The sequence below is a fragment of the Schistocerca gregaria genome, chromosome X (genome assembly GCF_023897955.1).
Source record: "Schistocerca gregaria isolate iqSchGreg1 chromosome X, iqSchGreg1.2, whole genome shotgun sequence".
Classification (NCBI taxonomy): domain Eukaryota; kingdom Metazoa; phylum Arthropoda; class Insecta; order Orthoptera; family Acrididae; genus Schistocerca; species Schistocerca gregaria.
In genome coordinates this window covers 745,139,744-745,166,233 of record NC_064931.1, presented here as the reverse complement: position 1 = coordinate 745,166,233, position 26,490 = coordinate 745,139,744, and the positions used below count along the sequence as shown (strand labels likewise).

The following is a 26,490-nucleotide window of genomic DNA, read 5'->3' as shown; positions in this document are numbered from 1 at the left end:
GACATTCGACGAGCCTTTGAATGACGCTTGAGACCATTGCAGCATGCACCACCCTGGCCCCCACTGACTACTACAGTCATGCGGTAGCGCTGCTCAGCCGCTGCCGGAGTACTAGTTAGTCATCGTGTTCTGTCGTCCCTGTTAATACAAATCGACAAAATGAATATCGCACTAGACTAAATTGGGACTGCTATAGACTAAATTGGGACTGCTACATCCAATGGGCTCGTAAAATTCCACTTCAAGAATGGTTTTGTTTGTAATGGTAAACAAATCTACGCTTTCCATTTACACTGGGCGTTGCATGAAAGACGCCACGAGCAGTATTTGTTTGGGCTGACTCCAGCTACACACTCCCAACATGAAATTGTCACACACACACACACACACACACACACACACACACACACACACACACACACACGTGTGTTTGTGTGTGGGGGGAGGGGGGAGATAGAGAGAGAGAGAGAGAGAGAGAGAGAGAGAGAGAGAGAGAGAATAACTAAATATCATAAAATAAATCAAACTACACTCTTAACTGTTTACAGTACACTTCGGCACGCTTTAAAGAGCAGTAACGCGTGAAAACAATTATTCCCGAACGACTTTATATCTACACATTGTACATTCGTTTTTTTTAGACGTTGTTGTTTATGACATAATTAAGAAACTGCTGTGATGGTTAAGCAACTCCCTGAAGTTCAAAACAGATCGTAACAAGATTCTTGCTTATCGATGTGGAAAGAAAATCGATTCGTGTAAAGTGTCGCTGTTAATCTGTTTTTACGTGGTTTTAACAGCCAACTTGCGGCTCCTTTTTTTGAACTTACAGGTGAGATATATCGTTGTAAGAGTTACCGACAGTGTGTTTTGCAAGGGCCAAAGCAGCTGTCAGTACCAAATGGTGGACTCAAGGGACGACAAAAACTGGACACACTAGAAAATTAGGACGGCAGTGAGGCGGTCGTGTCTCCACGGAAATGCGTGAAGGGAACATCCCACAACTTTCATCTTGCTGTTAAAACTTTCTACATAAATTGTGGACGCCGGTTAATTTTAGAGATGATTGCTATAAATAACATCTCATGGACAATTTGTGGCTATAAAACACCATACTCCCTTAGGTGAAGCGTAATTGAAGTTACCGTAAGGACGAACAAGTGGCTGATAGTTTCCCCTGCCCAACACTGAACGAGGAACCGGTCAACGCGCCTCATTATACGAGTAGAGATTGTGAGCTTCCCAACAAACTCGAGCAGCTACTAGTAACTTTTACGTTAAGATAAAGTGTGTGGATTATTCAGAAATGGCACGCAGAAAAAGTATGCTGGGTGAATAACCATTGGAATGTTACACCGACTGGATTTCTTGTGGTTTTCAAGCTGTTTTCTCTCTCGTTTTGACAAATATTGAGTTCGTCTCCATTTTCGCCTGAGATACACACGCCGCTAACAGTTTAAAAACAAATGAAGTGACCCGTGTTTACATGAGTAGCTTCTAGATGGCGTAAACGAAGTTACTCAGAGTGCAGGATAACATGGTACTGAGGCGTCAGGACTGAGGAATGAAAGTCACACGTCATGGGGTTCGAAAACTCATTACCTTCAGCAAACTTACATGAAAAACTGTCGGAGGAGCTCTCGAATACAACACAAACCATTTACTTAAGAAATTTGTCTTTCCTTGTGTGTAAATTTCAAATAATCAAGTATCCTCTAATTCGCAAAATTGATTAGCCACCTTCATTCTAAACGCACTTGTAACTACATGAAAGTGGCCGAAAAATTATTATTTACCCTTTTATGAAGTTGGAATGCCTCCGGAAAACCTCCTAAGTTGAATATCGTCAGTTTGAGTCGCACCTCAATTATGAACGTGGAGTTTAAATGTGCCGACGTTGTATGTGTCATCTAAATACATAAACTAACTCATAGAATAGACCTGACTCTAATTCTTGTGCTATGCACCCATAGAATATATTGGCTGACAATTTGTTTAAACTGGCTGAAATGATGTCCTGAAGCGAAACTGAAAATTGTAAATCAAGTTTCTCGCCTCACTGGGCCACCGTCGTAAAGTAGACCCTTTACGTTAACATCTTTCAACTGTAAGGGGATAAATTGTAGCTTAAATTTCTACTCTTTTCTGTGGAATATACATCTTATTATGTGCTACATAATAGTTTATTTGAATCACACAAAAAGCATGGCTGATTTCTTGGACGGTCCTTTTCCTTTCAGAGAAGGACTCTATCGTAGCTTTGGCATCAGCTGGATATTAATCGCCAAGATGAAATGTCTTAAGTTCATAATTGACTTTATTATTACTATTACCAGAGAATTTTTCCTGCCTTCAATACGTAGCTGTGGTTCAAATGGCTCTGAGCACTATGGGACTAACATCTGAGGTCATCAGTCCCCTAGAACTTAGAACTACTTAAACCTAACTAACCTAAGGACATCACACACATCCATGCCCGAGGCAGGAGTCGAACCTGCGACCGTAGCGGTCGCGCGGTTCCAGGATGAAGCGCCTAGAACCGCTCGGCCACTTTGGCCGGCACGTAGCTGTGCTAAAGTCTATCCTGTAGTATGATACTGTGATAGATAGTGTTAAACATCATATAGATCTTTTTGTTCCGACTGGCTACAAGCTACTGTATTATTATGTTCTGCACCTGCTGGCAAGTGAAGCCTATTTCCAAATTGCAGGCTTGGTTGGAGAAGAAGTAGTCTTTTTATAAGTGCATAAATATTTCAAACTAAAGTACTGCGTCAGTGTGCTAGTCTTGCAATTCTCACAAAGCACCAAAAGGTAAACAAGTAAGAAAATTACACTGTATCAGTCAGATTGCGATAAAGCTATCGCTGACGCGAAATACCTGGTGCGCTAAAATGAGTAGATTTATTTTTATTATGAACAATGTTCTAAGATAAACGTTTGTTCTAAGACACACGCCCGCTAAATGGTAACTTTCGCTTTTAGTCTCGTAATAGTTGATGATCAAACCAAAATCATCAAAAGTCTGCATTTGGTTTGTTACTTAAAAGAAAACTACCGACTTAACAAGAAACATTTTACACATTAAAATACAATCGATAACATATACAAACAAATTTTAGCAAGGAAATTTGATTTAATACCGATCTTGCGGTATAACTAACTTGTCACACGTATAAGGGAGTAAGATTCGATACAAAAATTTACAGTTTACGAATATACTCTTTTTCCATTTAAATATAAATTTGACAAAGGTTAAATGAAAACGTGGGGAAGTCTTTCATCGTTTCTAAGCGCACGATTATGCTTCCGCACGGAGGCAGTCCTTTACGAGAAAAATCCCTCAACTTTAGATGAGAAGGCGGTCTGAGAAATTACTCTGCGATGGAACAAAAGCAGCTGAACAATAGCGGAAAGACAAGGCGGCAGAGAGACAAATTGTACGTGCAATTACAGTTAGCAATAGCTAGCAAGCAAAGCCACACTCGGTATGGAGGGGGCCTAGGGAAATACTCTCTCTCTGTAATATAGTGTGTTATTGAACAATTTTACAAACCACAAAGCGGGTGTTGGTCGTGGAGGCAGGGAGAGGGGTGATTTTTTTTTTTTGGGGGGGGGGGGGATGGAATTCTATAATCAAAAGAAGAAAAACTCTCCTGTAAACTTGTGTCCAACAATTAGTCGGCACTGAGTTACAGACTTATTCCCTGCATTCCCTCTCGCAGTTTATATTTGTCGTGAAGAGAGATGTACGAAACTGCTGTAAAAACAAAACACTGCTACTTGCAGGTGCCACTTGTCGGCCATTCAGGTTTACAGCAAAAAGTACAGAAGAAAAATTAGGGTGTATCGTCCCACCGACGACTAAGTCGTTAGAAATGGAGTACCAGCTCGGATTCGGGAAGGAATTCTGCCCTGTCCTTTTTCAAAGAAACCGCCACGAAATTACACTTAAGAGAAAAGCGAAACCTTAATCTCGATAGGACACTTGAACCGCCACCCTTCCGAATGTGTGTCCATCGTCTTACCATTGCGCCAGCTCGCTCGGTGCAAGTGTAGAGAAGGTGTGACACAGTTCAGCAATGGTAGCGAAAGTGAATTGTGCAGCAAGCAGGGCAAGTACGTGGTCGTGTGTGCAAAATGGAGAGTTACTGAAACCGAGAACAAGGCTATTTGTTCATCTACGACCGCATATGGGCGCGATGTGTGAGGCCTGTATAAAATATTGTAGAATCCTACAACAGATGCACTTTAACGAAAGTGACCTGTAATTCTGTGCATCTAGTCTTTTACTCGTTTTGTAAATAGTAGCCGGGCGCGGTGGCCGAGAGGTTCTAGGCGCTTCAGTCCGGAAACACGCTACTGCTACGGTCGCAGGTTCGAATCCTGCTTCGGGCATGGATGTGTGTGATGTCCTTAGGTTAGTTAGGTTTAGGTAGTTCTAAGTCTAGGGGACTGATGACCTCAGATGTTAAGTCCCATAGTGCATAGCGCCATTTGAACCTTTTTCAATTTTTTTTTAAGTAGTAGTGATCTCCGTTCCTTTCGAGTCACACTGATTATGCAGAGTATTAAATGTAAAATATTACAGAAATTCCATCAGAGCTTAGTGCCTTGTTCACTTTGAGTAGTCTGAAATGTTTTTCAGTATGATTATTACAATATCTTTTATTTATGAGTACCGGATGTTTATAAGCTACTCACGGAGGGCCAGTGTGGACTGTAATTATCGTATGGCAGCGAAACTTGCTAGATATGCTAATGCGTTAATGCAGTGCAGAAGTGATTTACGCTGGAAAACAATTAGTTCAAATTTTGGCCTCTAGGTGCAGATGTGGCGCTGTACATTTTGTACGATGGCATGACATCTCTGTCACTTGACAAGCCATAACTTTTGTCTGTCAAGAAGAGAGACTGTGCGCTGTTAGTGAACTGTTCTAATCGTATGTGAGAGGCAGCAATCACATTGCATCATTGAGAGAGTATCGCTGAAAGGTGTGAGGAGGGCCTGATGTCATTAAATGGTGTAAAGAAAGTGATATTGATGTTCTAAACCACGGGTGAACTAGGTATGACACCTGAAAGAGGAAGGCGTTCTTTCCTGGTGGACGTTATTGACGAGGTTGCTAAGGCTAGTGCTAGAGCTCGTGAAGTGTCACGAGAATTCAGAATCCCGTGGTCAATGCAAAGCTTTACGGTTTATTTTACTCTGATACTCGTACAATATCCAGACGGTGCAGCAACTGAAACCTCATGAGAGTGGCTGGCTCTGAGCACTATGGGGCTTAAGAGCTATGGTCATCAATCCCCTAGAACTTAGAACTACTTAAACCCAACTAACCTAAGGACATCACACAACACCCAGCCATCACGAGGCACAGAAAATCCCTGACCCCGCCGGGAATCGAACCCGGGAACCCGGGCGTGGGAAGCGAGAACGCTACCGCACGACCACGAGATGCTGGCTGAAACCTCATGATCCGCAGCAATGTTCTCAATTTGCTCTTCGGTTTCTGCACGGATCGAAGTTGATGGCATGGTCTGGGCAATATACTATGGAAAGACGAGGCACATCTTACAGTACAGGGTGCAGTGAATACACACAATGCCGAATTTGGGGTACTGTTAAACTGCACGTTTTGCACGAAGAGCCATTTCACTCACTGTATGTGACTGCGCGGCGTGGATTCACGGTCATGTTTATTCTCGGCCCGTCCTTCTTTGAAGAGAATTCATCCACAGGGCATGTCAGATGTACCGTGACGTCACGTTATCGAAACCTCCTTGTACACCATGTGAGCTGGCCACGGTCAGTCCGGAACCGCGCGACTGCTACGGTCGCTGGTTCGAATCCTGCCTCGGGCATGGACGTGTGTGACGTCCTTAGGGCAGTTAGGTTTAAGTAATTCTAAATTCTAGGGGACTGATCACCTCAGATGTTAAGTCCCATAGTGCTCAGAGCCAAAAAATGGTACAAATGGCTTTGAGCACTATAGGACTTAACTTCTGAGATCATCAGTCCCCTAGAACCTAGAACTACTTAAACCTAACTAACCCAAGGACATCACACACTGAAACGTCCCCTTAGAAAAATTTATACACGACTGGTCTATATGAAACGTCCCCTTTGAAAAATTATACAAGACTGTGCTTAAACTGACACACAATAGTTTTTAGCGCAACGCAATCTGACTTTCAATAGTCGCTACAAGAGAATGGCCCTGACTAACATTAACCTATATGTTTCACAAATCACTTACCTCACAAAAATCTTCGTTACTCGAACTACTGCAATACACAAGCCCCACTACTGCCTGCTAACTAAAAGATTCAAACTACGGAAGTCACTAACTACTGATAGGCACAGTTAGCAAATGAAAGATTTTAATAGAGAACAAACAATGTATTTACCTTTATAGTCATAATATATATATATATATATCAGTTCATGACACCAATTCTTACAAATTTCAAAACTCCGCCATCTCTCTCCCCACGTCCACCACTGCTGGCGGCTCACCTCCAACTGCGCAACGCTACGCGCTGTTAGCATCCAGCTGCCACTGCCCAACACTACAATGGCAGACAACAATGCAAACCAACCACAGCCTGCACACGACACAGCCAGTGATTTTTATACAGAGCGCTACGTGGCGGCGGCGTTACCAATAAAAAACCTAAACAGCCTACTTACAACACATCCATGCCCGAGGCAGGATTCGATCCTGCGACCGTAGCGGTCTCGCGGTTCCAGACTGCAACGCCTAGAACCGCACGGCCACTCCGGCCGGCTCTCAGAGCCATTTTAACCATTTTGAACAGCATGTGATTTCCGCTTTGGAAGAGAGCAACTGTGGGGAAACCAGTGTTTTCATGCAAGATGATGCAATACCTCATGTCACACGGCCAGTGAAAGATCTGCTTTACGCGACATTCCACGAACGTGTTATCTCCAGAGATTTTCCAGATGCATCGCCTGCAAGATGACCTCTTCTGAATCCATGTGACTTTTGGCTCTGGGGATATCTCAAAGAACGCGTTTACCGGGCACATGTTCGGGCTCTACCTGGTCTGAAGGCCAGTTTGCGGGAACACGTTGCTCAGAATTCATTGGAACTGCTGTAAGCAGCTGTTGATCACGTCGTTTTGCGGATGCAACGTCTTGACGTCTCGAGTGCTTATAATGAACGAATTGTGTAACAGGTAGTTAATAATGAAATCAACAACGTGAGTTTCTCAGTTTTTTTTATCTTTCCTGCCCATGTCCCGTTCCTAATCGGTTGCCTATGGAAATATTATCCACGTCTTTCTTGCATTCACAGCGCCAGATTTGCACCTGGTGGCCAAAATTGGAACTATTGTTTTTTTCAGCGTAAATGGATTCCGCATTAAAGCATTACAATATCTGCCAAAGTTTTTCTGCCAATCGATAATTACAGCCCACACTGGTCCTCTGTGCCTAGCTACAGTTTAACTATAGCCGTCTGGTATTTTCGACGGTAAAGATTGTTATGGTAGTATCCTCATTCGTGAAAATATTAAGTGCGGAATTATGTGAGGTCGAAAACTGATTAAAAAATTCCTGCGAATATGTTTTGTAGCTGTGGAAATGTTATGAAATGGCGTGCTGACGGGATATTTTTAAAAGCATAAGAACGGAGGATTTGTGAGAGCTGTAGCGGGCGCGCGCGGCGGCGGCGCCAGAGCTGGCGCGTCGGTTGCGTGAGATCCCGTTACGAAGCGGTTTTTGTGGTCATTGATATGTTTATTAAGAATGCCGGCGATGAGAGTGACTACGTAATTATCGCTGACTCGCCTAGCGGCCGCGCTCTTCTCTCGCTGCGCACGAGCTGCTAAGCTACGCCAACAGAATATCCGTTACCTTGGCCTTTCCTAGTATCATAATCACGAAACCCTTCGTGCAGTCGACTAGTTTATGTCACGCTGCTTTATTTACACCAGCTGGTTGCTCTTCTTTTATCTTGTACTTCGTAGTCGTCTCTTCGTTTTCTGTGTTTATCATCATCTTTGATCGGAAGGTTATCACCGGCCTGAATTATTCAGCTGTTGCTCCAGTGTCCCCAGGGCTCCAGTGTCAGTGCGCTTCTAGGAATATTACGTGCAATTTGCGGCCGTGCATTTCTTTCTGTCTGAAATAACTGCAAAATGTACGTTCTGCCAAGTGTGTGCCGACTTTATAAGTGATCGTAAATTACCCCTACCGAGGGGGAAAATCGTAAAGATATAACAGTTTCTAGTTCTGCTTGCCTGGCGAAGTAAATTACGACAATGTATAGAGAAGGATTTTTTAATTTGAATGTACATTCTATAAGTTTTGGTTTTACGACGGATTGGTCACGAAACCAAGTTCCAGTTTTAGGGATTAGCAAACTGTTTAAAGGTGTGGTAAACGTATATCTTTTGCCTGACAGTTACAGCAACTGAATTAGGAACAGATAGATGCTATCGCGAGGCAAGTGCTGGTACTAATAAAACTAAGAAAACGACTAACTTTAAGGTGGTAGTAGTCAGTGTTGAAAAACTCACTGAGGACTTCAGACGAAAATACAGAAGTCAGGGCCAAAAACGAACAAGCAAAATATTTTTTCACTAACTGTATTTGACATTTTCTCGTAGTTTTTAAGGGAGGTAGGACGTGAAACGGGCCGACTTCGAGAAGGAGAGGTATCACAGGACATTTTAATTTGCACTATCTATACTTTTACAAATAAATTCATAAAACTTGATCAGCATGACGAGGAGGGATTCAGGATTGACACTCATAGCAGCGGAAGTTCAAAAACACGAAAAAATAATATTTTGTAAATTTGAAATTTCATGATTTTTTTCACTTACTGTTGGCTGCATTTGTTGCTATTATTACACTTTTCTACATAAGTAAGAGAGATTCTTCGATGAATTTTGCACAGCTTACAAACTATACTTGCAGGTGTATGAAACTCTACAATTTATTTAATCTATGGAAAAGTGAATGGTCTGTCACGTTTTAAACTTCGTGTTTAGAGAAAACTAGAATTTTATAGTTAATTTTCTCAATTTTTACCACAGTTTTTAACAGATTTGGGAAATTCTAGAATTTCATACACCTGTAAGTATAGTTTGTATGATGTGCAAAATTGATCGAAGAATCTCTTTTACTTACGAAGAAAAGTGTACCTACAGCAACAAATGCAGCCAATACCGAGTGAAAAAATGATGAAATTTCACATGTAAAAAAAATTGTTTTGTTATGTTTTTGAGCTTCCTCTGCTATGAGTGTGAATCCTGAATCCTTCCTGGCCATGCTAACAAAGTTTTATGAATTTATTTGTAAAAGTATAGACAGTGTAAATCAAAATTTGCTGTGGTGCCTCTCCTGCTCCAAGTCGGCCCGTTACACGTTCTACCCCCCTTAAATTATTCGATATCTAGCTGAACACTTTTACTCTCTATCTCCTATCGACTATCGAGAGCCGCAGTTTATTACACTGAAGCGCCAAAGAAACTGGTATAGGCATGCGTATTCAAATACAGATATATGTAAACAGGCGGAATACGGCTCTGCGGTTGGCAATGTCTATATAAGACAACAAGTGTCTGGCGCAGTTGTTAGATCGGTTACCGCTGCTACAATCGCAGGTTATCAAGATTTAAGTCAGTTTGAACGTGGTGTTATAGCCGGCGCACGAGCGCCGAGACACAGCATCTCCGAGGTAGTGATGAAGTGTGGATTTTGCCGTACCACAATTTCTCGAGTATACCGTAAATATCAGGAAACGGGTAAAACATCAAATCTGCGACATCGCTGCGGCCGGAAAAAGAACCTGCAAGAACGGGACAAACGACGATTGAAGAGAATGGTTCAACGTGACAGAAGTGCAACCCTTCCGCAAACTTTAATGCTGGACTATCAACAAATTTCAGCTTGCGAACCATTCAACGAAACATCATCGATATGAGCTTTCGGAGCCGAAGGCCCACTGGTGTACCCCTGATGACTGCACGAAACAAACCTTTAGGTCTCGCATGGCCCCGTTGACATCGACATTGAGCTGTTGATGACTGGAAACATGTTACCTGGTCGGACGATTGTCGTTTCAAATTGTCTCGAGCGTATGGACGTGTACGGGTATGGAGCAGCCTCGCGAATCCATGGACCCTGCATGTGAGCAAAGGACTGTTCAACCTGGTTGAGGCTCAGTAATGGTGTGGGGCGTATGCAGTTGGAGTGATATGGGACCCCTAATACATGTAGATACGACTCTGACAGGTGACATGAACGTAAGCATCCTGTCTGATCACCTTCACCTATTCACGTCCATTGTGCATTCCGAAGGACATGGGCAATTCCAGCAGGACATTGCGACGCCCCATGCGTCCAGAATTGCTACAGAGTTCTACACTGTTCTGGGTTTAAACAGTTCCGCTGGCCCCAGACTCCCCAGATATAAAATTATTGAGCATATATCCTTGGGACGTGCCGTTCAGACGAGATCTCCACGCGCCGACCGCGGTGGTCTCGCGGTTCTAGGCGCACAGTCCGGAACCGTGCGACTGCTACGGTCGCAGGTTCGAATCCTGCCTCGGGCATGAATGTGTGTGATGTCCTTAGGTCAGTTAGGTTTAAGTAGTTCTAAATTCTAGGGGACTGATGACCTCAGATGTTAAGTCCCATAGTGCTCAGAGCCATCTGAACCATTTTTTGAACCACGAAGATAAGAAACATTAGGGCCCGTCCGGAGGCATATAGACAGTCGTTTTTCTTTGCTATATTTTGAGGGGAATAGGAAAGTAAATAACTTGTTGTGGTAAAATGTATCTTCCGCCAAGAAGCATATGGTGGCTTGAGGAGTATGTATGTGAATGTAGAACAGACTGCCCGACAATCGACGTGAATCGTTAAGCGGAGTGGTAGCTTAACTCTGTGTCACATAGCGTCCTCTACTATGAAAATGTCGAAGAAGCGACCACTGACAGCTGTCCAGTCAGTACTGCGGCTGCAAAGGCACACAGTCCACTGCAGTATCATTCCCTGGTGGCATTGTGCCCTACATGCATTTACACCCTCATGACTGAAAACATCAGGGAACTGACAATTACAATTTGTCCATTGTGGTGAAAATAGTGCACCACAGGAAAAACGTGACGTGAGCACATACGTGTATACATACGTAGATGTGGGCGTGGTTGGCAAATTGATTAATGAGCGGACAGAAACGATCACACGAGACGTGGTCGCCTTCGGGTATGCACCTGCAGCACTCTTCAGTGGCATTTGTCAGCTTCTTCCGGTAAACCAATCACTCAGATTTTGCTGCTTAAAATGGACACCCATTCAAACAGAGGCGTTAACTTCATTAGCAGTTATCTAAGATGCCTCGAGAATACTGTGGAGGAGTTAGTTGAATCGGACGCGCTCAACATATTGAAAAGAAAGCTTCGATAATATTATTCATGCCATAAACAGACACTGTTCGCTTGGGACTGCTGTAGATGTTGTAGAAATGCTATCAGGTGATCATGTGACCCTTCCTCGCTGGAGGAGGATGGAGGAGGACGACGAGGAGATAAGTGTTTAACGTACCGTCGACAACGAGGTCATTAGAGACAGAGCACAACACGGGTTAGGGAAGGATGGGGAAGGTAATCGGCCGTGCCCTTTCAAAGGAATCATCCCCGGATTTTCCTGAAGCGATTTAGGAAAATCACGGAAAACCTAGATCAGGATGGTCGGGCGCAGGTTTGAATCGTCGTTCTCCCGAATGCGAGTCCAGTGTGCCAACCACTGCGCCACCTCGCTCGGTCTCCTTCGCTGAAGTAAACTGTGGCAGTGAAGTGGTGTATATGTGCCACTCGATTGCATGGAATCAGCTAAATAAGATGCGCCGACATGGAGACGCGACAGAATGGCAGAAAGAATCTGTCGTGTTTGGACTTGCCCATGAGTACATCGAAAATGAAGCTGTCTCATTTGTTGGTGCATCAAAGTAGACAGTCCAACATGTCTGCAAGAAATGCTGTATCACTCGTAGCAATATAACACGGAGTAAGAACAGTCGACGTAGAAACATCCAAACCGACTGGAGACGTGTGCCACGTCTTGCCAATGACAGTCGAATTCATACCCTACAGTAATTGATGCTTTTAGCAAACGAAGACCTCTGTCAACCAGTTTCTGAGTGAACGTTGCATGCAACGGATATTGGGGGGCAGACATCTCGCAAAAGGCGACTGCTCACAGCGGCACATACAGCTGCACGACTTCTTTGGGTCAAACAACACAGACTGGTGACTGGAGGGGATCCGTGTGGTTAGACGAGTAGTGATTTTGCATCTATTCCGATTATGCAACATGTCAGCTGTACCGACGGCCAACTGACCGTGGTGTCCGAGCGGTTCTAGGCGCTTCAGTCCGGAACCGCGCTGCTGCTGCGGTCGGAGGTTCGAATCCTACCTACGGCATGGATGTCTGTGATGTCCTAAGGTTAGTTAGGTTTAAGTAGTTCTACGTCTAGCGGACTGATGACCTCAGATGTTATGTCCCATAGTGCTTAGAGCCATTTAAACCATTTGATGGATTTTATTCAGTATTTCAAAACGCCATACAGCTCCTCACTCTTTTGGATGCAAGACTCTATTTTCCAACACAGTCGTCGTTCATTGCGACGTGTTACGTTACCTTAGTGAAAGGGCCGCGTGGTATCACTCTACTGTCCGACATCTGAGCCAAATTCTTGCTGCGTCAGTAGCCTCCCCACCGTCCACGAACTGCTCCTTCCATTGGGCCAAACAGATGGAATTCGGAAGGTGCGATATCTGGGCTGTAGGATGGACGAAGAAGGGCGCTTAGAGTGTCCCAACTGGTGGACGAGTATGTCAGCACTTCCAACAGAGACATCCAGTTGTGCAGTGAGGTGTTTTATTGTAATCCATCGATCACGTCAAATGAGAGTGTCCGCACGTTCCAACATTGCAGGAGTGATTGCTGTGTGCGGCCGTCTGGTACGCAGGAGATCTGAGATGTTTGCACCAGGCGCATCACCCAACGATTCACCGTGCTTTTGTTCACTTCCAGGTCTCCGTAAACATTCTGTAAGCGCCTGTGAACATCTGCGATGCTCTGGTTTTCACCCAAAAGAAGCTCAATGACAGCTCTCTGCTTGGAACCCAACTCCGTTACAGACGTCATTTTGAAAGCTACGTATAGCGCCACCAACTGTCGGATTTCATGAAACTATTGTGGCTGCAGTGGGAATATTCCACGGAGTCCCACAACAAATTCCTCATGTTTTTAACCGAAATTCGCCGAGAAAGAAAATGTGTAGCAGTACTTACTGAACTCCCCTCGTATTTCATGTTCAGTACGCCGCTGCGAGTAGCAGACCGACGGAAGTGTATTAGCTGTATAGCGTTAGCGCCCGAATGCTCCTTAGAGAGCGACCGCTGGAGGCATCTGCGACAAGCGGGCGAGTGTCCATTTAATGAGCGGCCGGTGATGTGATGTGAGTCACGGCGGGCTCTGCCGCTGCTTTACCAACGGCAAACCCGTTCCTTCAAGGGCACTCGGCCGTCTTTAAGAATGACGAATCGACGCCGAGTCTTAGCAGCTGTGCCCGCGCCAGCCTTCTGATTAATGCTACTCTCCCTCGAAAGATCAGGCTTCATTTTCATAAAATACACTAACATTACGGCCGCGCCGAAAAACAAGCTGCGCCGAATACCACGTTATCGATGATTAACATTCGCCCACGACTCGTTCACCCTCTTCATCCCGTGGAATAGAGTCGCAATCTGAGCTCTGCGTCCCCCGCAGTCTTGTGGACTGTTAGAGAACAGTGAGTTTTGCAAAGGTTGTGAGGAATCAGTAAGGCTTACTTGAAAACGCTCATGGGTTCCAAAACAACACCCTTGTTGCCAAATGTGGTTATTTTGTTCACGTAATCGCAGTCAAGGGAATGTTTTCTATACAACTCGAGATATAACACAGAAATGAATGAATGAATGAAATTAAGCACTGGAAAACAGGAAGTTATTAACGACTATAGCGTTAGTGTAAATCATTCAGGGAGAAATGAGCGGAATCTCGCTGCCGCCGTCTGTATGGTTCTTACTGAACGTTCGACGATTACAGTTTCGTGGCTTTGTAGCTTCTTACTGAACGCTTGACAATTATAGTTTCCGTGGCTTAATGATCTACTCTTAAGTTTATTTCGTCCAATCCAGCCTTTATTGCATCACCATCATTGTTGTTGTCGTGGTCTCCAGTCGGAAGACGAATTTGAAGCAGCTTTGCATGCTACTCTACACTGTACAAGCCTCTTTACCTCCGAATACCTACCACAATGTACATCCTTCTGAATGTGTTTACTGTATTCATCTCTTGGTTCCCCTTACTATTTGAATACCCCCTCCCACCTTTCTCCAGTATTAAATTGGTGATCCCTTGATGCCTCATAATGTGTCCTATCAACTGATCTCTTCTGTAAGTCAAGTTATGTCAGAAATATCTTGTCTCCCCCGTTCTAATCCTTAACTTCTCATTCGTTCCGCGATTTACCCATCAAATCTTCAGCATTCTTCTGTAGCACCACGTTGCAAAAGCTTCTGTTCTCTTCTTGTCTGAACTGTTTATAGTCCACGTCTCATTTCCATACTAGGCTGCACTCCAGACAAATAACTTCAGAAAAGACTTCTAACACTTAAATCTATATTCCATGTCAACAGATTTCTTTTCTCATCTTTGCCAGTCTACATTTTGTATCGTCTCTGCTTCGGCCATCAACAGTTATTTTACTGCTTTATAGCAAAATTGTCTCGTTCCCTAATATAATTCCCTTTGCATCATCGATTTAATTCGACCATAATCCATCATCCTTGTTTTGATTTTGTTGACGCATATCTTAATCTGCCTTTCAAGACAATGTCCATTCCGCGCATCTACTGTTTAAAGTCATTTGCTGCCTCTGAGAGAATTGTAATCTCATCGACAAATCTCACAGTTTTTATATCTTCTCCCTGAACTTTAATTCCTTCTCAACCACTGCTTCCCTTTCGTGCCCCTCGACTCTTATAACTGCCACCTAGTTTCTGAACAAGCTGTAAATAACCTATCGCTACCTGTATTTAGCCCCTGCTCCTTCAGAATTTCGAAGAGTATATTCCAATCGACATTGTCAAATGCTTTCTGCAAACCATGCAAAGGCCATAAACGTTGGTTTACCTTTCCCTACTATATGTTCTAAGACAGGGCATCATAGCAAAAATGCTCCAAGAGCAGACGGTGAGCTTAAGCCTGCGAGCGACGACCACTGTACCCTCCATCGTCACAGAGAACAGGGTTTGAGTCCACGTAGAGACTTGTGTAAACGAGGAAGTCGATACCGGAAATGCATGGATAGATCGAGACTGTTTCTACATTGCATGTAGCACTGCAGATCAATTACTTCAAGATGCAGGTCAGTGCAAAGTAGGAACGGGAAGCTTTTCAATTTTCACGTTCAGCTGCGCTACAACTCCTGATTTATTTCCGAACGTGACTGATTCTTCGCCTGCCTACACACAAACCAATACTCTCTTCAACTGTGCTAAGAATGTCACATCCATGATACCTATATTTTCATAGAGCGCTAAAAAACATGCAACAAGCTCTTAACAAAGACCCAAAGTAATTAACAACATTAGTTGCCAGTGGGCATCGATTAAAATCAATGGTGGAATTTGAAAATTTGTGTCGGAGCGAGGTTCGAACCTGGGTCCCCTGCTTGCGACGCAGATGCGCTGACCACTGCGCCATCGGCACACCGTTGTCATCACACCTCCACGAACTACGCTAGCACGCCTCTCGTCAGACCCAACTCCTCAACTTGCCCACACAGTACTTACATGGTACACCCTGCACGTCATCTTCATTGCTCGCGGCATTTTGCCGATTCCCGTAACAGTTCGAGCGTGGCGTGGATGCGCACATACACCACACACATAACAAAGGCGAGGGCGGCCAATGATCACTTCACTGAGGATGCAAACAACTCTAGAACTCTTACGGGAATCAACAAAATGCCGCGAGTTATGAGGGCAATGGGCAAGGGACAGTACATCAGTAGTGTGTGGATAAGTTGAGAATTTTAGTGTGACTGGAGGCGTGTTACAGTTGCAATGACCACTGTGTCCAGATCTTGCAGTGGTCAGCACATTTGCCTAGAAAGCACTAGAGTCGGTTCAAACCACAGTCTGGCATAAATTTTCAAGCTCCTTCATGTTTGGGCCTAATTGTAATATGATACTCTTGCAACAGTGTGAGGAGTTAGTGCATAGTGACTGCTTTTGATTTTAGGTCCGCAGCCATTCCTCTTGCCAGTCAGAGTACAACCGCTTTCTCAGCATGGGTATCATATCTGCTAAAAGGAGTTTATCATATTTAATAACTCCATTCAGAGATGCCTGCTTTGCTAGCAAGTCTGCTTCATTTCCAGGTATCCCATAGTGACCTTTCATCCATACCGTCACGATGTTGCGCAAGCTCTTCTGCACCCGAAACACATTGCCGACAATTTCTACAACTATGAGCTTCGTACAACTATTATAGTCGTTTACAATCAGTTGTAGGGCTGACATATTATTAGAGATGATGACTTTTGTGTCTGTTGTGTACGCCTGTGTCAATAGTAGGGCTTCCAAAATGGGAATCAGCTCGGCTGACACAAAAATGGAGTGTGGATCCAGCTTGTATAGGCCTTGTAGTTTGCTGCAGGGTAACCAATAAGCACTGCCAGCGTCTTCACTAGACATAGACTCATCTGTAAATACCACGACCGCACCGTGATAGTGAAAGAGGAATTCCACTGTTGTTGCGCTAGATGGGTCCTGCTTCTGGCACGCTAAACTAGTCCTGGCATCAATCTGTATGGCATGGTTGTAGAGCAATAGAAGAAGGCCTTTTCACACCTGATGCCTTGATGTTTGCATTTCCATATATCCAGCCGTGACGGGTAAAAGTTGTTTATTTTTACAGTATCTTCCCCACACACAATAATCTTAATTCCCGAATTTCTTCGTCAAGGTGATGTAATCGTCGAAATATAATCGCAGAACGAGTTTCTTGCAGAGGAATATTAATCACAACTTTTGATTCATTTCAACTAGTAATCCATTGGTTGGAGTTTGCATGAACGTCCCAGGATTATACGTAAGGCTTTGTACTGCATAGTGTCGAGTCTTTGGAATGTGCTTTCTGATGCTGATTCCTAGCTAAGGTGTCCCTAATCAAAGTGTGCCCTTAGGAGGGACAACTATTAAGTCATCACTGTCCGCCGATCAGAGCTCCACCATACTCCAGTCATGGCTCCAGTAAGACTACAGACTTTCGAACATCTGGTAATGATATGTCGGATGTGAGGAGCCCATCTTAGTTTATCATCGATAACCATCCTAAGGTAATGAGGTGTTTTGGCAACTGGGAAGGTATGTAGTCCCAGTTGCTTTGTTTGTGAAGTGGAATCCTGTGACGAGTAAAATTCATGAGAGTAGGCTTGCTATCAAAGATTTCGAAGCTACTTTCTGTGCACCACTCATGAAGAAGTATGAGAGTGGAGTGCGTTTTCAGGTGACTGCACTGAAGAATAATGTCTTCGTAATATAAGCATACGTAATCTGCGTGTTGTAATATTTGGATGTCACTGGCAAACAGGCGATGGAGGTGTGCAGTACAGAAATTTAATACTAAGGGAGCCAAGACTGATCCCTACAGGAGGCCTCTGCTAGTTTCTCAGGGACCTAGTGTAGTCCAGTGATGCAAAATGACTGTCTTCCTATTGCTCAGAAGGCGTGCAATGTTACACACGAATAGTTCTGGAATCTGGACTTTCTCCTTCTTTCCTCCAAAGATCGATAAGACGACCTTGTTCATATATTTTAATCAAATCTATGAACGCAACTTTCAAATAAACATTGCGAGAGAATTATTTCTGTGTATCGTAACTAACCATGAAAGGATTTCAGATGTCTTTTTCCTTTTCGAAACCCAAGTTGATTTCCCGGTAATATTTTTTCGTTTTCACATCACCACTGTTAATAACTCTTTTTCATTACCTTCGCCGAACAAGGTAGTAAGATGCTAGTCTGATACGACTCGAGTTCATCACATTTATGGAGGAGACCACAGGACGTTTTTTCAGCGAGTCTATTTGGATGGTCTGTGTCCACACACTATTATAAATTTTGAGCAAATGCAGTTTCTGTTTGTGTGGGGTGTGTGGAATCGTTGGGAAGTCAATATAATCCGGGTCAGGTGCAGTAAGTACCCTTCCCTTGGAGTCAGATTAAGAGTTAAGTAATGATAATGCTTTTCTTATTTCGCCTCGTCTTCCTTGTCCATTACGTCAGGTTGGACTACGATACACAACAACGATTCTACGTTCGTTTGATGGTGGAGGTATGTACACGTCCATTGTCAGAGCGTTTTTTTATGTTCCTTATCACATTTTAGATCCTGGTTATTTGTGTTTCTTTGCAGACTGCAGTGCAGAAATTTTGCCACGATTTTCTTTTTTTGTACTAGAATATTTTCTTGGCTGTCGCTGGTTCTTTCTTAAGACCAAGAAAGTTCGTATCATTAGAGAGGTTTTTGTATTTCCTCAATGCCTCCCTGGTTTCTTGAGGAGTGCGTCACATTTTAGATCCCACCAACAGGGTGATGATCGATGAGTAATCTGCTTGTGTCCTTTCTGCGTATTGAAATCTCCTTTGTTTCATTGATAAAAACGATGCCAAGACCCCATAGTCTTCCTCGGGATCTTCAGTTTCGACGATCGATTTCAGTTTTTCTTCCAGCAATGTTTCGTATAGGTTCCAGTTGGCTTTGTTCGTGTTCAGTTTCCGGCTGACTGCGTGTTTGACAGTCTCCATAGGTTGTGCGTTTATTATGATTTCAACTGGCAAATAATCCGAACCTAAACTATCCGGTATCACTTCCGTTAATGTTCAGGTAGACCGTGCAGAGAATGCTATACTCAAGTCCACTGCCGTTGGGACTTCATTTGGTGCCGGCCGCTGTGGCCGAGCGGTTCTAGGCGTTTCAGTCCGGAACCGCGCTGCTGCTACGGTCGCAGGTTTGAATCCGGCCTCGACCATGGATGTGTGTGATGTCCTTAGGTTAGTTACGTTTAAGTAGTCCTAAGTCTAGGGGACTGATGTCCTCAGATGTTAAGTCCCTTTGTTCTTAGAGCCATTTGAACCATTTTGAACTTCGTTTGGTCGGACTATACGCTCGGCTGAGCTACCATTTAGTGCGACAAGGTTTTCAGAATTTAGTACGTCCACTACTACTTTTCCCATTACGTTGATATTTCTACAGCCCCACAGTGTATCGTGGTCGTTAAACTCACCTAGTAGTAGAAAGGGTTTCCCGATGGAGGCAATGATTGCTGTTAAATGTTGTTTGGAAAGTGTGTCTTGAAGTTCTTTGCATGCTGAAGCAAAATTCAGATGGAGGTCCTTGATCCGCAGGCGAATACACCCACTATTTGTAATGTATCATGCTGGGTGCCATTATTGACAACGGAAAAAGTGGATACCTTGTTTTATCAACAATGCCACAATGCCGTAGCCATCGTGTCTTTCTTTTCTAATGGCAGTGTAGCCCGGAAGTGTGAGCGATTCGTTCGGTTTCAACCTTGTTTCGCCGATGGCACAAATTTCTACATTGGTTTCGAGCAGAAAATGCTGAAGGCTGCGTTTCTTTAACTTGAGCGGTCTTGAGTTCCATTGGATGATTCTATAGGCCATTTTTGGGCGTAAGGAGTGGGGTAAACATATTTTGGATCGACATCCGGATAGAATCTACACTCATATTCAGAAAAAGCAGAACACCGTGAACGACTAGAGATAGGACGTTCATATTCACAGGACATGTACAGGGTGTTTCAAAAATGACCGGTATATTTGAAGCGGCAATAAAAACTAAACGAGCAGCGATAGAAATACACCGTTTGTTGCAATATGCTTGGGACAACAGTACATTTTCAGGCGGACAAACATTCGAAATTACAGTAGTTACAATTTTCAACAACAGATGGCGCTGCAAGTGATGTGAAAGATATAGAAGACAACGCAGTCTGTGGGCGCGCCATTCTGTACGTCGTCTTTCTGCTGTAAGCGTGTGCTGTTCACAACGTGCAAGTGTGCTGTGGACAACATGGTTTATTCCTTAGAACAGAGGATTTTTCTGGTGTTGTAATTCCACCGCCTAGAACACAGTGTTGTTGCAACAAGACGAAGTTTTCAACGGAGGTTTAATGTAACCAAAGGACCGAAAAGCGATACAATAAAGGATCTGTTTGAAAAATTTCAACGGACTGGGAACGTGACGGATGAACGTGCTGGAAAGGTAGGGCGACCGCGTACGGCAACCACAGAGGGCAACGTGCAGCTAGTGCAGCAGGTGATCCAACAGCGGCCTCGGGTTTCCATGCGCCGTGTTGCAGCTGCGGTCCAAATGACGCCAACGTCCACGTATCGTCTCATGCTCCAGAGTTTACACCTCTATCCATACAAAATTCAAACGCGGCAACTCCACAGCGCCGCTTCCATTGCTGCACGAGAGACATTCGCTAACGATATAGTGCACAGGATTGATGACGGCGATATGCATGTGGGCAGCATTTGGTTTACTGACGAAACTTATTTTTACCTGGACGGCTTCGTCAATAAACAGAACTGGGGCATATGGGGAACCGAAAAGCCCCATGTTGCAGTCCCATCGTCCCTGCATCCTCAAAAAGTACTGGTCTGGGCCGCCATTTCTTCCAAAGGAATCATTGGCCCATTTTTCAGATCCGAAACGATTACTGCATCACGCTATCTGGACATTCTTCGTGAATTTGTGGCGGTACAAACTGCCTTAGACGACACTGCGAACACCTCGTGGTTTATGCAAGATGGTGCCCGGCCATATCGCACGGCCGACGTCTTTAATTTCCTGAATGAATATTTCGATGATCGTGTGATTGCTTTGGGCTATCCGAAACATACAGGAGGCGGCGTGGATTGGCCTCCCTATTCGCCAGACATGAACCCCTGTGACTTCTTTCTGTGGGGACACTTGAAAGACCAGGTGTACCGCCAGAATCCAGAAACAATTGAACAGCTGAAGCAGTACATCTCATCTGCATGTGAAGCCATTCCGCCAGACACGTTGTCAAAGGTTTCGGGTAATTTCATTCAGAGACTACGCTATATTATTGCTACGCATGGTGGATATGTGGAAAATATCGTACTATAGAGTTTCCCAGACCGCAGCGCCATCTGTTGTTGACAATTGTAACTACTGTAATTTCGCAAGTTTGTCTGCCTGAAAATGTACTGTTGTCCCAAGCATATTGCAACAAACGGTGTATTTTAGTTTGTATTGCCGTTTCAAATATACCGGTCATTTTTGAAACACCCTGTATGTACATTAGTATGTTCCGAAGAAATTTTTAGCATTTGAACCATTTCGGCCCGCAGGTTCAAGGTCAACATCGATATCGCGGCGCAACACCGCCTGCCGATAAAATGTTCCTGTGGCTCTCGGTGTCGCTATAAACTGATGGTAATGGATCAATGTGACTTGAGCACACATGCAGGATGCCTCGCAGACATATGTGCGAACGATACCATCACATCAGTGAGTTTCAAAGAGGGCGCGTTATTGGCATGAGAGAATGTGATGCATCCATCCGGGAAACTGCTGCTCGTGTAGGACGAAGTGTTTCAGCAGTGCAACGGGTGTGTGCAGAATGGTGCACAGAAAGCTGTAGAACACGACGAGATGCCCTTTGCTCCTCCCCCCCCCCCCCTTCCGCCCACTCCCCGAGAAGATCGAAACCTCATACGAATGGCATTGCAGGACAGATCTGCGTCCTCCTCGGCTATGGCGCAACAGTGGAACACATCGTACATTATCGGGGGTGACAGTCCGTCGCAATTTATTATTACATGAGTTACGTGCCCGTCATCCACTTCTCCGCCTACGCTTGACGAATGTGCAGAAACGTGCTAGGCGGCAGTAAAGTATGAAATTACATCACTACGGACAGGAATGGCACCAGATAGTGTTTTTGGACGAATCCAGTTTGTGTTCGTTTGAAAATGATGGCCGGATTTTGGTTCGCCACAGTGAGATGGAGCAGCATCACAGTGGATGCATTCACACAAGGCATAAACGCAAAGGCAAGGCCTCACGGTGTCCGATGCTATTGGGTACAGCCACAAATCACAGCTGGTCCTTGTCCGGGCCACTGTGCCCTGTGTGACCTATGTGAATGGCATCCTGCAACCCGTAGCCAGGCCACATGTTGCTGCACAAACACGTGCCTCGTGTCTCAGGGTATCAGCCTTTTGCCCTGGCCCGCCGGATCGCCAAACTTGTCACCAATCGAAGATATGTGGGGTATGGTGAAGCGACGGGTGGAGCGCTGTGACCCAATGCCAAACACCACAGATGGACTTTGAAGCCAGGTGAATGCAGCATGGAAGGCTATACCACAGGACGCCATTCGTGCCTCATACGCGTCGATGCCATCACGCATGGAACAAGGCACCACGGCCCATGGCTGATACTGCACCTACAAGGCAACAGGACATGTGCTGAACCGAGGTGACTGAAATGCTAATCATTTCTGCAAAACTTACTAATGCACATGTCCTGTGAATATGAACGTCCTGCCGGCCGCGGTAGTCGTGCGGTTCTAGCGCTGCAGTCCGGAACCGCGGGACTGCTACGGTCACAGGTTCGAATCCTACCTCGGGCATGGATGTGTGTGATGTCCTTAGGTTAGTTAGGTTTAAGTAGTTTTAAGTTCTAGGGGACTGATGACCTAAGATGTTAAGTCCCATAGTGCTCAGAGCCATTTGAACCATTTTTTTATGAACGTCCTATTTCTAGTCGTTCAAGGTGTTGTTTTTTCTGAACATGAGTGTATTTGTAGCAAGTACTGGAGTAAGCTCATTAGTAGCTGGTATGACACATCGTTCATCAATGCCATCATTATACTTAAAATGTTGTTAACGAGGTAGTTCCCAACATTACTCTGTTGGCTGAGTCTGTGAAATTGTGGCGTTTAGGGGTTGGGACCCAGTGGAGCGAGGAGGAGGCGTAGTTGTGGTTGTTGCAATTGATCACGAGGAACCTGGTGGTGTCCACTATGATCCATAGAATTTAAACGTTGCTAATTGGGTATGCTGTATGGGAGGACGGCGGTATCGGGGCTGTGAATGCACTGGAGCCAACGTTTCTGAAGTCGGCAGCGTTATCGTCACGGTATGCGTTTGTTCATGCAGATCGTAGGTGGCGTTGCTGATATTTGCATCGAGCTGCTGTTGAGTCAAAAGGAGCGGGAATGCTGTACCCTGTTTTCAAACACAGCTAGTGCTTTTCGGGAGGTATTATTATTGAGAGACATAATTTTGTTAATTTCCTTGTGTTTGAGATGCAATGGACAAGTTTAAGATAGGGCACTGCGGCCGCCGCTATAATGAATACTGGGTGGTTGATTGGCCCTCCCACAGGCATCACTTCTGTGTGGTCCTGCGCAGTAAGCACATCTTGTGTTACTTCTGCACTGTTTGCTGCCATGTCCAAATCGCAAACAGTTATAACGTTGTAAGACTGAGGGTACATACTCCAAGAATATAAACAAATTATGGGATTAGCTGTGATATAAATGTCACATCAAAAATTGGAGACGGCTTTGATTTCTTTGCCTATTCGGGATTAAAACTTTACTGAATCTTCTGATGGCAATAACTTTGCAGCAACCCGGCATTTCCGTTAGTAATTCGTTCTCTATAAGGGAGGTTTCCACAGTATGATGATGCCTTGTTTAGTAGTGAAGAACTTCAAAACACGAGGCTCCATATTTCCCTAGTCTAAAAAATAATGTTGGGCCAAAGCACTGGAAGTTCATCATGACGCAGTCTCAGTCTTTATACGGTTCCCTGTAGCCGTAATATGGATTAGATGCTTGAATAACGACTCACATTCCTGTCCAATAATTTTGCATAGGGACATAGTATCGAGCCTGCCTATGTTCCTGTCTACACTTTCAACAAATCAGATGAAAGACCCTTTGTCGATAGTTGTGTGTAAGTTAGCAGTGCAGATTACATGTTGATGGGTGAACGTGCCTTTTTGGTTGGCGTCGATATGTAGCACTTTCTACATTTTGTCTCGTTGCTCGTCGTCTCCTTCCTCCGTCGTGCTGTGCCGTTGGCGTTTCTGAGAGGTCTGCAGGTTTCTTGTTGTAGGTGGATCGAATGGTGAACATGTTGGTGTGTGTCTGCATTGTGGGACGCCATGACTGCGTCGCTGGCCGAGCGAGGTGGCGCAGTGGTTAGCACAACGGACTCGCATTCGGGAGGACGACGGTTCAAACCCGCGTCCGGCCATCCAGATTTAAGTTTTCCGTGATTTCCCTAAATCGCTCCAGGCAAATTCCGGGAGGGTTCCTTTGAGAGGGCACGGTCGACTTCCTTCTCCATCCTTCCCTAACCCCGTGGGACCGATGATCTCGCTGTTTGGTCCCTTCCCCCAAACCAACCAACCAACCACCTGCGTCGCTGATAACTTCACTCATGGGTGCTCGAAGTGCGTCACTATCCATTGCGACACTGTGCGGCTGGTTTTGCGAAGTTGGTGGAGGGGAGGGGGGGGGGGGTGGTGATCGCAGCGTAGCAAAAGTTTTAACGGTAGTAGAACAACTATCACTGTGTAGTCAGCGTGAGCACTAGCCGAGTAGGAAGTGCTTACACCGTTGCGCGCCGATGTTCGTTCTTCCGCTTCACAGAGCGAACTGTTCGATAATAATCATACCTGTCAGCTCCTGCTTTCTTTGTAACTGGAATTATTACATTCTTCTTGAAGTCTGAAGGTATTTTGCATGTCTCATGCATCTTGCATACCAGGTGGAATAGTTTTATCTTGTCTGGCTCTCCAAAGGATATAAGTGGTTCTGGTGGAATGTCGTCTACTCCAGTAGTCTTGTTTCGACTTCGGTCTCCCAGTGCTCTGTCAAATTCTTGTTGCTGTGCAGTATCTTCACCATCTTTAAGTACATCTTCTTCTCTTCCTATAATATTGCTTTCAAGTAGTTTGTTTCCTTCGAACAGCCCCTCTGCATCGTTCTTTCGATACAGCTTTCCTTTCTCTGCTTAGTACTGGTTTCTATTACTGCATCATACCCATCAAAATAAATAATTTATTGAAACTTCCTGGAAAAGTAGAACTGTATGCCATACCAAGTTTCGAACCTGGGACTTCTGCCTTTCGCGGGATAGTGCTCTAAGGAATGAGCTATCGAAGCACAACCCACAATCCTCCCCTCCACCCCCATCACACAGCCTCATTTCCGACAATTCCTCTTGTCCCACTCACCAAATTTAACTTCATTCTTAAAAATAGTTGATATCTTTGTAAATGAGAGTTTAACGTCTCGATAAATTTTCTAAAAACATTTCTTTAAACACTTGTTTCTTAGACATTATGCCTGAATGGTGTTTGATCGTAGCTCGCTTTCAGGTTTTACGTAAACAAATGTTCCATGCGCATTTGCTGCGTTGTTTATTAATACTCGAAAAAAAAATGGTTCAAATGGCTCTGAGCAATGTGGGACTTAACATCTGAGGTCATCAGTCCCCTAGAACTTAGAACCACTTAAACCTAACTAACCTAAGGACATCACACACATCCATGCCCGAGGCAGGATTCGAACCTGCGACCGCAGCAGCAGCGCGGTTCCGGACTGAAGCGCCTAGAACCGCTCGGGCACCGTGGCCGGCTATTAATACTCGGTTTTATTATTCCTGCATGGATTTTCAAATGTCTACGTTTCTCCAGACTGAAGCTGCTGACGTAGATGAAGTTTTACAGAACTTTTCTGTATTTTACTTCTCTTTCTCTATGAAGTAAGCTATAGCAAAATAACGCAATCCCTGCAGAGGGTCAGCGCTTTGTGCACGGAATGGCACTTCACGTAAATAAACGTAACATACTGCGCATAAATATGCGAAAAGGCTCGTTTATATACCATTACACTATTTGACGTAAATCACTGGTTACGGCAACAGCCATAAAATGTATGCGAGTATCCTCTCAGAGCATCCTAAAGTGGAACGACCTCATAAACTAGCAGTAGGAAAAGCAGATGCCAGGAACAGATTCACTGGAGGAATCCGAAAGAAATATTACTCGTCCACGTAAGAACTGCCCCACAGAATACTCGTCCATTCTTGTGTATTACTCGTCATCCTGGAACCCTTAAAAGGTAGAATTATTGGAGGAGATCGAGAAGATCCTGAGAAGAACTGCGCGGTCCCTATGTGTTTGTTTTGTAAGAGCGAAAGCGTTGCGGGGATACCAGTCAAACGCACACGGTACAGAAGAGGTTTCTCAATCTCGGGGAGTCTTACTGTTAAAATTTCGAGAACATTCTAAGAAGAGTAAAACACACGCATATC

General features: G+C 44.5%; 1 protein-coding gene across 1 annotated transcript in view; it reads left to right on the top strand.

Moving 5' to 3' along the window:
* Positions 1-26,490, top strand: part of LOC126298302 (uncharacterized) — an 826,796-nt gene that overhangs the window by 366,982 nt on the left and 433,324 nt on the right. The gene's annotated exons all lie outside the window — the stretch shown is intronic.